The sequence below is a fragment of the Grus americana genome, chromosome 2 (genome assembly GCF_028858705.1).
Source record: "Grus americana isolate bGruAme1 chromosome 2, bGruAme1.mat, whole genome shotgun sequence".
Classification (NCBI taxonomy): Eukaryota; Metazoa; Chordata; class Aves; order Gruiformes; family Gruidae; genus Grus; species Grus americana.
This window is the reverse complement of record NC_072853.1, coordinates 169,003,414-169,015,427: the sequence shown is the minus strand read 5'-3', so window position 1 is coordinate 169,015,427 and position 12,014 is coordinate 169,003,414.

Here is a 12,014-nt window from a genome sequence, read left to right as displayed (position 1 = left end):
GGAGCATCTCTGGTGTGAGGAAAGGCTGTGAGAGCTGGGGCTGGTTAGCCTGGAGAAGACAAGACTGAGAGGGGATCTCATCAACACTTATCAATATCTAAAGGGTGGGTGTCAAGAGGAAGGGGCCAGACTCTTCCCAGTGGTGCCCAGCGACAGGACAAGGGGCAACGGGCACAAACTGGACCACGGGAAGTTCCACCTGAACATGAGGAAAAACTTCTTCCCTCTGAGGGTGACCGAGCACTGGGACAGGCTGCCCAGAGAGGTTGTGGAGTCTCCTTCTCTGGAGAGATTCCAAACCCTCCTGGACGTGATCCTGTGCAACCTGCTCTGGGTGATCCTGCTTTAGCAGGGGGGTTGGACGAGATGATCTCCAGAGGGCCCTTCCAACGCCCACCCACCAGTCTGGGATTCTGTGAAAATGCTCGTGGATGTCTCCAGAGATCGGCTTCATGTCAGCCAGCTGCCCCCGGGGCCTCTCACCGGTGAGTCAGAGGCAGGTGCCGCTGGCTGGTGAGCACCGTCTGGCAGCGTGCCTGCCTGTGCCCGGCAGCGGGCAGGTCCCGTCCAAATGGCCGCATCCCAGAACAGGGCGTTTATCAGATGTGGCTTTTCAAAATAAACCTCTGCGAGACTTCTGTGGCCTTGAGCCATCGTCCTGCATTCCCTTCGCTATCGCGGCGAGGACTGCCGTCAGAGCAGGCTGGAGGGGAAAAAATGTGTTTGGAAGATTTTAGTTACAAAAGGGCTGGATCGTGGTGCAACTTCTGAAAAGCAAACACAAGGATTGGACGTGTCTGGAAAGCCTCAAACATGTTTCCACAACTCTGTTGTGTTTCTTGTGAGACCTTTCGCTGTTGTATTTCTTAGCGGAAGACTTGTTTCTTGTTTACGAGAAAAAATTGTTTGTTGTCATCCCTCTCCGAAATTAAAGCGGCTTCCTGGAAACTCTGTACCTGCTGAGCAACAGAAATGGGGTTATTTGTCCTGTCTTACCCAACATTTCTCCTTCCTAAACCGTCTCTTTAGATCCGAGAGGCTGCACTTCACTCCTGCTCGGCATGAAACAGGGTTGATTTTCCTTTGCCTTCATCACCTTGCTGTGTATGCCAGGTGCTTTTAAAGCACTGAGGCGTGAAGCTGAGCTTTGCTGTCTCCTTTAACACGGTCCTTTGGAGCCGATCCCTGCGGTCACGGTGCAGCGCGGTTGCTGTGGTTCTCAGCTCTCCCCCTTCGGAGGAGGGTTTGAATTGCTCCAGCTGGTGCTTTCACACCAGATGCAGGTTTTTTTCCGCCTATTCCATAACTGCAGTCAAAAACCTTGTAATCAAAAGAATAACAAAACACACAATGGCCCCGCAAACTCCCTCATCTCTTCCGCCAGCTGTTTCTTTTAAGAGAAAAATCTTCCATTACTCAGCCCTTTTATGAGTTTATGCTTCTTTTTGGGGCCCAGATTCAGTGTTTCACCAAAGGGATGTTTCCTTTTAAGGCATAGAAGCTGCTTTGGGAAGGGCAGCTACTAAATCACCCGAGCTGAGCGGCACCCTTGCTGCTGGAGAAAACGGTATAACTGGTTTTAAAGGCCCCATCTTCCTTTCCCCGCAGGTGCAGCTTTCCCCCAGGCTGTAGCATTCCGTTTTGCATCCGCAGCTCCTCTGGTTTACAGCACAGACCGTTATCCCTGCCGCAGGATCAGTCCCACCCAACCCTTGGGTGCAGACACTGCTAAACCTGCCCCTTCTCTCTCTCCCCTTCGGGCGTGAAAAGGACATGCAGAGCCTCCTGGTAGTGTCTTGGTAGCTTCTGGAGAGAGCCTGCATGCTCCAGGCTGCCTCTGGCCCACTGCAGTCCCTGTCTGTGGCTTCCCCGGGCATCTTCACCTCGGTCCTGTACACTGGATTCATGCCGCAGCTTCTCCCTGCCAACAGAGCCGTCCTGGTGAAACCTGGCAGTGCGTGTGCTTGTCCCAGGCTGCCTCAGTTCTGTCATTTGTCACCTGCAGATCATCATCTGTGATGACCAGATTGTTTTATCGATTGAGGGTAGCTGGTTATCTGAGAGCACAAGGGTGCTCTGCAGTTCCCGGGGGACACTGCTGGGCACTACTCTTGCAGTGGCTGCCCACACACTGTCTTTGAGTTTGGCAGAGCCTTCCCTTAGCTTTATCCACGCTGTTTCCATGAAGTAACTCCTACAGCTGTGGAAGCTCCATCAAGAATTTCAGAGGGAAGTTTCTTCATGTGCACATGAGATGGAGATTGACCCTTGATAACCCTGCGAGTTTATCTATGTCACTAAGGGGTTTTGTCACAGTGTCTCCTGTGTCTTTATAGGGTTTTCTCTGAGTGCGACTCCGTAGTCAAGAGCTGGTTCTTTCAAACTGTCCAAGCATGGGTATTTTATCCTCTGGACTTTGCATCCTCCAGAGCGAGCCCTTCAGCTTTTGTCTGTCTGACAGGGATGTCCTTGCGACGTGAGCACTTGGCTGATGCATCAGGATCTCGCCCGCGAGAGGCTCCCAGCTCTGCCTCGCGGCGTGCACCTACCCCGAGCAGGCGCCGTGGCACAGCAGTGAACCCGCAACGTCTGCAGTGTGCTCCTGAGCAGGAGGAGGTGACGCACCCGTGTGAGCATGTGGATGTGATGCTCCGGGGCCCTTTATTCCCTTATTGGTATTCACGTAACGAAATCTCATCTTCTGGGGAAAGCTAATTACACAAAGGTTAATTGAGATCTCGCCAGTGTGGGAGGCAGGGAAGTGTGATCTTTAGCCAAAAATACCCAACAAGGAGTTTGGAAACAATGGAGCGATTTTTCATTCAGTTGATCTATTTTTGTTGCTGATTGTGACACCGCCCTCCTCTTTTTCTTCTCTGGTACCCCACGTGGCGTTGGCACAAGGCTCGTATCCCTGTGGGAGAAGTGATTTTCTCTGTCCCGAGAAGAGGGGCTGGGTACCGCAGGCATTGCCATCTTGTATGCTATGTATTCCTTACGCAGTGCTGGAAGTGCTCCCTCCTTGCTGTGAGCACTGTGATGGGAGCGCAGGGAGGAGGACACCTTGCAAGGGCTTTTATCTTAACCCTGGCAATGCCAAAATAGGATGAATTTTGTCTTTCATTTTGTCATGAAAGATCTTTGGGTGATCATGATTTTTATTTTTTCCATTCCGTAGATCAGAGAACTCTGCTGGGAAGTCGTGGTGGATATTGTTCCCAGGATGAGATGTGTTATACAGAGCAATAGTGTTAGTGCTTCCGGCGTCCCCTGGCACCAGCTGGTTTGGTAACTGGGTTTTCTTGGGGAGAGCTGGAAGCTCGCTGTGGAAAGGCCCCCATGCACCGAGCCGGGTGGGGGTCTGGTAACGGAGGGCTGTGCAGTGTCTGCGGCACACGGGAGGGGTACTGCCCGGGAGAGCTAGCGATGGAGCGCAGGGACCGTTTACCAACTGCAATGTCACTGTCTGCGTTTGATTCCCTTCGGGATTATTTGACTGATCTGGATAGTTTTTGTACTGCAGCTGCTGTAGGGAGAGAGGCACACGCCTCTGCCTGTTCCAGCTGCCTGGGGGAAAGTGGGATCCGCGCAGGCCCTGAGGATGCGAACTGGGGTGCAGACAGGAGAGTTGTGCACTAGAGAGTGTTTGTGCCTTGTCTGCTGTCTCAAAGTCAACCCGAGCATCTCCTTTCTGAGGCAGGCCTCCGCTGCTGTCACCCTGGTCCGTCCTGCGCAGGAGGCGAGCCTGCCTCAGCAGCTGACAGATCAGAGCCGCTCCAGCTCCTCCCTGAGCTCAGCAGCCCGACCTGCCCCATCCCACCGACCTCCTGCAGACCGATTTCTCCTCCCAGCCGGCGCTGCTGCAGGCACCAGGCTGGTGACGGTCTGATTTTTCAGCGTACCAGAAAATCAGAGGAAATGTCCTTTCCAGACCTCAACCCCGTCACCTGGAAGAGCCTGTGGGTCCTTCTGGGTGACAAACACCCTGCTGTCCAGAGACCTCCTTTGGGCAAGCCATGTCCAGCCTCTCCTTTTCCTTCAGTGAAGCAATTGCTGTAATTTTTAGCACTGAGAAAATGTAGACCCAGAAATCTGTGTCCTTAAGGGTATTAAGAAGAGGATGATGGACACTCTTCAGTGTCTTAAACTCCCCTGGAAGCTTAAACTTCCAGCTCTGGTCTCATTCCAGAAATATAATTGGGGAAAGTATCTCCCAGCCTCGTGTATTCACTCCAAATGGCAAAGAAAGAAGAAAGTGAGTTTTGGACTTTTCATGATTTTTTGAGTCATAAAGCACGAACGAGCTTTCCCCCGCTTCGCTGTCCTGTGCTGCCTGGCCCTCCCCAGCCCCTCTGCGGGTGACCGGCACTTGGCCTGCTTACCAGCGACCGAACCACGTGTATGCCCGGCACGTTGCGGGACGGCGGCACAACTAGGGCATCCCAAAAAAGCCACCTGGGTCCGCTGCACGTGTTGTGCTCGGAGGTGGCGCAGAAAGCGGCAAGAGGGGAAGTGTCTGTGTAATAACCGGCATAAATCACCAGCGGCCCCCCCGAGCACTGGCCTGGAAATGCTCCTCCCGTGCCATTGCGGTGCCGAGCGCCGGCTTCTCCTGATCCGACTGCCCCAGTTCCTCCTGAAGCTTTCTCGCCCTGCCTAACAGCTCTGGAGCGGGGGGTCACAAGCAGATGGGGAGACATGAGGCTGCCTGCAAAACTGAGGGGGGTTTGCTCCTTCTCGATGATATCATACAAGTGAGAACGCTTGCAATATGTCTCTGCATGCTTGATGCAATCCTTCTGGCTACTGGGTCTTAAATTCCTCGTACCCCAAGTGCACCAAAGGAAGCAGCCTGGCCTGCGTGCTAGAAACTGAGAAAAATAAAAATCCTCAATTCACGCCTTCAGGACGCCCATGTGCAGGTCAGCACGGGTGGCGCAGGTCGTGGCAGGAGGAGCGGGGTTTCCAGGCCATACGTAGCACATCTGTCAGCCCTGGGGAAGCTCCCGTCACCCCGGGAGCGCAGCGCGGGGAGCCTGGTGTGAAGTAGGGCAGCATATGGACCACGGACCCCCGGGAGGAGGGGAGCTGGGGTGGTTCTGTGCGTGGGGTGGTGAGGCGTCCTGCTGTCCCATGTAAGCGTGGCTGTTACAACCAGTGCCCTGCCGCTTGATGGTTGGCGGGGGGTCTGGACCCCCACGGGGCCGCGTGCTGTGTGGCTACGGGACAGGGAGGGAGGTACCTCTGGTTGTCGGACTCCGGGTGTCTCTGGAAGGGGCTGCCCGCCTTTCCTGGGGTCTCTCTAAGCATATGTTTGTGGGCAAGGTTTTGGGGGGCAGTGCCCAGTGGGGTGCAGCCCACCCAGTGTCCTGGGGGGTCCCTTTGTCCAGCGCTGGCTTGTGTTTGCGGTGGGCTTGGTCCGCTGGCCTCAGGAGATGCTCCTCTGCTCCAGCAGCACAGGGCGGGGGTCGCCTGCGGTGGCCCGGACCGAGGGTCCCCTGCCTGTCTGTCTGTCTGTCTGTGCCCTGGTCAGTGTGTCCGGCCCTGCCAACCCAGGAGTCTGGGGGGTCCCGGGCACCGTCCCAGACCCCTCCGGTGTGAGCCCCACGGCAGAGGCAGCTGGTGCCAAGTGTGGGCAGTGCCTGGCACCGGACAGTGCGGCACAGGGCTCTGCGGCAGTGTGGGCACAGTGCTTGTGGGGAGGAGTGTGCTGAGGCACGTCCCTCGGGGGGACACTGACCCCCCCCCCCCAGAGTCTCCAGGACTCACCGTGGTGGGAAGAGCTGGGAGCTGGTGGGTGGATGGACCCGGCAGGGGCTGGCGAGGGTCCCTGTGCTGCTGCGGAAAAGCCCTGGGCCAGGGTCCTCACCTCTCCCGGGGCCCCGTGGGGGTCTGCATCCGCTGCGATGGGTGGTGGGTGCTCTGGGCACGGGCAGCTGCAGCTCTCTCGGGGCTGCGTCCTTGGGCCGCGCTTGCTCCAGCTCCGGTGGGTGCCAGGTTGTGCAGCACAGGCACGGTCAGAGCGAGGGGCTGGTGCTGGGGGAGATGCTGCGCCTCCCTCCACGGGGGGTGCCCCCAGCCTTCCCGGGAGCTGGCCCCACAGCCGAGCAGGCACTACCATGGCCGGTGCCCACTGGCACCGACCCCTCGGCTCTGCACGGGGTGCGGTGCGGGTGCATGGCGTGGAGGCATGCACCGCGGGCACGGACACAGCCGTCATCAACGCCAGCATCGGCCAGCAGTCCTCGCTGTCCTACCTGGTCACTGCCGGGACGGCCCGGAGGCCACAGCCACGAGGTCCCGGTGGCGGCTGCAGCGTGGACCAGGACATACTGGGATGGCTGTGGGGCTGCTCCGTACGGACTGGGCCATACTGGGATGGCTGTGGGGCTGCTCCGTATGGACTGGGCCATACTGGGGTGGCTGTGGGGCTGCCCCATATGCCTGTGAGGCTGCAGGGCCGGCAGAGAACAGGAACGTACGAGGAGCTGTGGGGTGGGCCTGGGGCTCTGGTGGGGTCCCGGGGGGGCCCGGACAGGCGTAGCCAGGTCTGTAGGTTGGCAGAAGCAGCGTTGCGGGTGACAAGGGTCCTGGGGTGCTTCTCTGGGGTCTCTCACCCATGGGCTCCCCGGTACTGCCTGCAGCTGGCTGTGTGGGGTGCCCCAGCCCTGCCGCGGGGTCCCCAGGGCTGGGTGTTTCTCCCCTGCCAAGGCTGGGCAGCCGTGCCATCCCCTGCGTGCTGGGCTCTACCCTCCGGTCCTCGTCCTCGTGCATCCTGGAGGAGATGGGAGCTCTGCCCCACGTCCTCCCCTAGCACTGCAGCCACGGCTGGGCAAGCTTTGTCCCCAGGCTGGCTTTGTCCTCAGGCTGGCTTTGTCCCCAGGCTGGCTTTGTCCCCCGACTGGCTTTGTCCCCAGGCTGGCTTTCCTCCTGCAGTTTGTCACCTCCGGAGGTCTCTGCGTCCTGCATGTGAAGCACGGCTGCGGCTGCTGGGTGGGTGCGAGTGGTACCAAGGGCTTTCCCAGGGGACCGGTGACTTGGTGACCCAAAATGTACAGCGCAGAGCCTGGGGCAAGTCCCTTCTTTGGGGGTAAAGGAGGAGAGGGGTATGCAGGGCAGGAGCTGCGGCTCGCCTCACGTGGGGCTGGGAGGGGGGCTTCTCCCCAGGCCTGATGTGAAACGAGCAGGATGTGCCACGAGAAGCTGGGGAAGGGTCTTGCTGGGAAGAAAATACGGGGAAAACTGGCGGAATGGCAGTGGCTTCCCAAGTGCTCCAGGGCAGGACTGCCAACCTGCCTTCCCCATCCCTGCGTTCCCAGGCTGCTGCCGGCACAGGGGTGGCCGGGTTTTGCCTGCGCAGGGACGGGCTGTGCCGCGATGTTCCCTGTGCCGCGATGTTCCCTGTGCCGCCACGCTCCCTGTGCCGCCACGCTCCTGCGCCCAACATGAGCCTTCCTCGCCCGCGCTCCTCCTCACCCACTCCTTTATTTTGCATTTTAGTGCCAGGCCTGCGGACGTGGCTCTTGACCTTCCCCCTGGCCCGGAGCCAGCGCCGCTCTAATCAAAGCTCGCCGTTTCTGCCCTGGTGCGTCAGCAGGTGCCCGTGCTCCCTGGCACGGCATGGCACGGCACAGCACGGCACGTTACGGTAAGGTACGGGACGGGATGGGATGGGACAGCGCGTCACTGCACGGCTGCCTCCCTGGCCGCTTGCGACTTCTGGGTGGGTGCTCCGGGGTGGAGATTTCTCACACGTAACTCCAGCAGCAGAAGTTTGGCATCTTGCAGGGGTGTTTCAACTGTCTGTGAAATTTCCAACTGCTTTTGCAGAAAAAAATGAAGGAAAAAGCCTTTTCTGTGATTTCAGCATTTCTGGCAATGTCGCAGCTCCCGCACGTGCAGCTCCATCTCTCCCCCCACCACTGCGGGCAGGAGAGGGCAAAGGACAGCAGGATGTGACATGGGGGGCCATGTCCTTCCCCCTTGCCCCAGGAAGGTGGCCTGGGCTGCCAGGAACATCAGAAGAGGTCTGTGCCACCCCCACAGCCCCGCGTGGGATAGGGGAGAGAAGGGGGATGTGGAACGCGCCGGGGCAGTGGTTCCCAGCCCATGGATGTGCCAGGGCAGCGGTTCCCAGCCCAGGCCGTGTCCTGGTGCCCTGTGCCAGCAGGTCTGGGGGCCGCAGTCTGCGCAGAGCAGCTCTTGGCTCCCTGTGCCAGGAAAATCCTTCACTTGGCACCTCCCGCGCTGTGCCAAGGGGAGCTGATCTCCTCCTCAGCACCGGGGGTGTTCACGGCTTCCCCCTCTGCTGGGCTCCTCTCTGGCTTCTCTCCACCCTGGGGATTTTGCAGTGATCCTGGTGCCCCGGGGAGCGCTGTCGGCTCCCTGCCAGCGCTGCCTGCAGCTCGGCAGCACCGTGCCCTGCCAGCTCTGCGCGCCAGGCACCAGGCTCCTCCACCTGCATTCTCCCAGAAAAGCCCTTCATCCCACGCTGCCAGTGTGGGGCTCGCAGCTACGGAGCTCTTACGGTGGTTTGCCCTGCCCGGCCCCGCTGTTGGCGAGTGCCGAGAGAAGGCTGGCACGGCTCCTGTCCCTCCTGCGGGGTGCCTGGAGGCTCCCCGGACTGTGTCCCTGCAGCCAGTGGGATCACCATCACCCTGCGGGACGCGTGGTGGAGGTGCGGGGCCCCTCTCCCCGCACCGTGGGTGTCAGGGGTCTCCCACAGCACCCGCCTCCCTCGGGGCACCCACTTCCCTTTGCTCCTTACCCGCCCCCCACCAGCTCCGGAGAGGCAAAACTCTGCATAAAAGCCTCTCAAGACACACGTTTCTCACAAATTCTGCCTGAACGCTGGAGCCCTGTGGCCCTGCTCCAACCCTCGCTCTTGGCTGTCTCCGCTGTCTCCGCTGTCCCCCGCAGCTGCTGGGGTGCCTGCACGTTTCTGCTCCCCACTCCCTTGTGCAAGCGTTGCAGGTTTTTTGCCTTCTGCGCAGCTCTCCTCACTTCCCCAGGGCCGCTGAGCTCGTTAATTTTCCTCTCGTTATGGCTCCCTGTACCTCCCAGGCACCACTTTTAGATGCGTGACCTATATGCAGAAGACAATTTATTTTCCTGTTCGATGCCAGCCCGAACGGCAGTGTCCCTCCTTGGGGAGGTGTCTGGATCCTGAGCTGTTCCCTCAGCTCCAGGGAAGGGCACGACCCTCTCTGCCCTGCCTGGCCCCAGCTCTGCACCCTGGTCCGGGCTGCTGTGGGTGCAGGAGGGACAACGGGTGCCAGGAGCCGAGGGGCTGAGGGACACGGTGGGTGCTGTGCTCCCCTCGCTGCCTGCTTCTGCCCATTGCAGAGTTGCTGGTGTAAGTGGAAGGGGAACCAGCAAACAGCTCTCAGCGATGCAGGGGTGCGGGGGGAACGTGCACGGCCCTTCCGGGGGTCTCTGCCCCGGCCTGGGGGGTTCATAGGGGCCGGTTATCTGCTGAGCCCGCCCGAAGCTCTGGGTCAGCCTCAGCTGGGCCTTGGTCCCTCTCCGGGTTCTGGGTTCACCCTCGAGGCACAGTCCCGGGAGTGGGGTACGGTGCAGCTGCTGGCCCCACCAGAGCATCCTGGGGGGAGCAGGGAGACACAGCCCCCCCCGGCCCCCGCATTGCAGCTGCAGCCCAGTTTGTGCCGCAGAGGGGATGGGCAGCACCAGGGCTTCGCCTTGGGGACCTCGCGCCCAGAGCCCACCCAGAGCCCACCTGGGGCGCTGGGAAGCCCGGGGGGCTGGTGGCTGTGGCTTCCCTCAGGGGGCCGGGGGCGGCTTGCAAAGCCCAGGGGGGTGGTAGCAGATCCCCCCCCCCCCCCCCCGTGCCAGGTCTGCTGGGTGCAGGGGTGAGCCGTGGGGTGAGCCGTGGGGTGAGCCGTGGGGTGCCGGCTGCCTTCCCTGGCACCAGGGCCGTTCCCTCTCACCGGGGTCTGTCTTTGCACCGTGAGGACAGTGCCCGGTGCGGCACAGAGGGGTCCTGCCGTGCTGGCACGCTGCAGGCCGGGCTCAGCTCCCTCAGGATGCGCTCGGGGCTGGAGAGACCCGTGGCGGCACCAGCACGGTGCCAAGTCTGCGGTGACACCTCCCTCTCTCCCCTCGGCTCGGAGATGAGCTAACGCACTCCCTGCTCCCCTGCAGACGGGCCAAAGCAGGCAGAGCTCTGCCCGCAGTGTCTGGTGCAGGCAGCACCACCAGCTCTTTGCTGACGCAAGGGCAGTGCTGCCTGCGTCCTGCCCACCCTGAGCGGGACCTGCCTTCTGCTGCCGTGCCGGGCGGTGTTTGAGGCCGTGGTCACCTATCGCTCCTTGAGGAACGGGCAGAGCTGGCAGAACAGCGAAGGAGCTTCTCCGGGACGTGGCGGTGGGAATGACCCCCTCACGGCCTCTCTGGCCGGGACTGCCTCGTTAGCAGTGCCTGCGGAATGGGCATTATTCTTAGGGAATTATCCGGTCCCTTGAGCCCTCCCTGGCGCTGGCACATTCAGGTGTGGTGACACCAGTGCAGCCACAGATGTTCCTGCCAGTGGGTTGCTGTGGGTCCCGTAACACCCCGAGTTTCCAAGGGGTTGTGGGTGCGGGGGGGATCTCACCCCTTGGATTGGGCATCGGTTTGTGCCCTGACGGCAGGGGACACTCGTGGGCTGGGACTGGCCCACGGGAGGGGGTGGCAGCCCTGCGTGGGGCTGCTCTTGCTCGCTCGAGCTGCGGAGTGGAGCAGGGGATGGTGGTGGGGCTCACCCAGCCGAACACACGGTCTGCACCAAAGCTCTCTGGGGCTTCAGCGGGCTCCAGCGGGAAGGACGAGGTGAGAGAAAGCACCCACAGCTGGGAGGGACTGGAGGAGCCAGAGATCTCCCCGGGCTGGAACACGAGGAGAGCTGTGTGCCACAGACCCCCAGGACCAGGGAGAGCCGTGTGCCCCCCCAGGAATGGGGAGAGCCGTGTGCCCCCCCAGGAACAGGGGGAAACCTCTGCCGGGTCCCTCCAGCCCGGACGGTGAAGGCCAGGGCTGCCTGGACATGGGCCGGGGATTCCCGAACCCCGGGTGGGGGCTGCAGCCCCACGCTGCCGTGCCCGGCACGCAAAGCCCTCCTGACCCCGTGCCCAGCAGCACCGGCTCCCCAGCTGTGTGGGGCTGCCCCATGCTGCAAGGCAACGCGTTGTGGCACCCCAGCACAGGGTAGGTCAGTGATTTGGGGGTTCCCCGTCCTGTCCTTGCCCAGCACCTCCCGGCTCCTTAGCGGGGCTTTCCCCACTGGGGGACCATCCCTTTCCCACCCTGCAGCTGTCGGCCCCCCAGGATTGTGCCATTGCCTTGGGGTGGCACAGGCCAGTTCTCCCGGGACACGCCAGTGGGTGCCCACTCCCTCGCGGGACACACCGGCGGATGCTCATTCCCTCCCGGGACGCGCCGGTGGGCGCTCATTCCCGGCACGACCTGCCTGGCACAGATCCTGGCTGCCGATGGTGCAGCTGGGCAGGATTTTCCCCCGCGGGTGCTGGAGAAGGGGTCCCTTCCCGGGGGCAGGCGCACCCACCGAGGGGGCAGCGGAGCAGAGGCCAAAGCTGGCTCTGCCGGGAGAAGATCCCACCTGCATTTCCCCCGGATTTGGGGTGTACCCCACTCGGAGTGCGGCACATGAAGTCACCCCCGGGCTTCTCTCCCCGGGGGATCCCCAGGCCGGGACTGACAGCGAAGCGCCCACGGGCCGGAGCCCGGTCTGACACCAGCGGCACGAGACCCCCCGTGGGACCCAGCGCGCTTCGGCGCACGGGGAGCTGGGGAGCCGGTGGGGGACGGAGGCGAGGGCCTCGGCTGGAGAGCAGCCCGGGGGGGGCCACAGCACCGCGACGGCAGAGCCGGCCCTGCCACGGGACCCCCTGCAACCCCAGCGCCTGCAGGCAGCTCCCCCCTTCTCGCGGGGGACGGCTCGGGGGGCACCTCCACCCGCACCCCGGCCACGCCGACCTCCCGCCGCACCTGACCCTGCA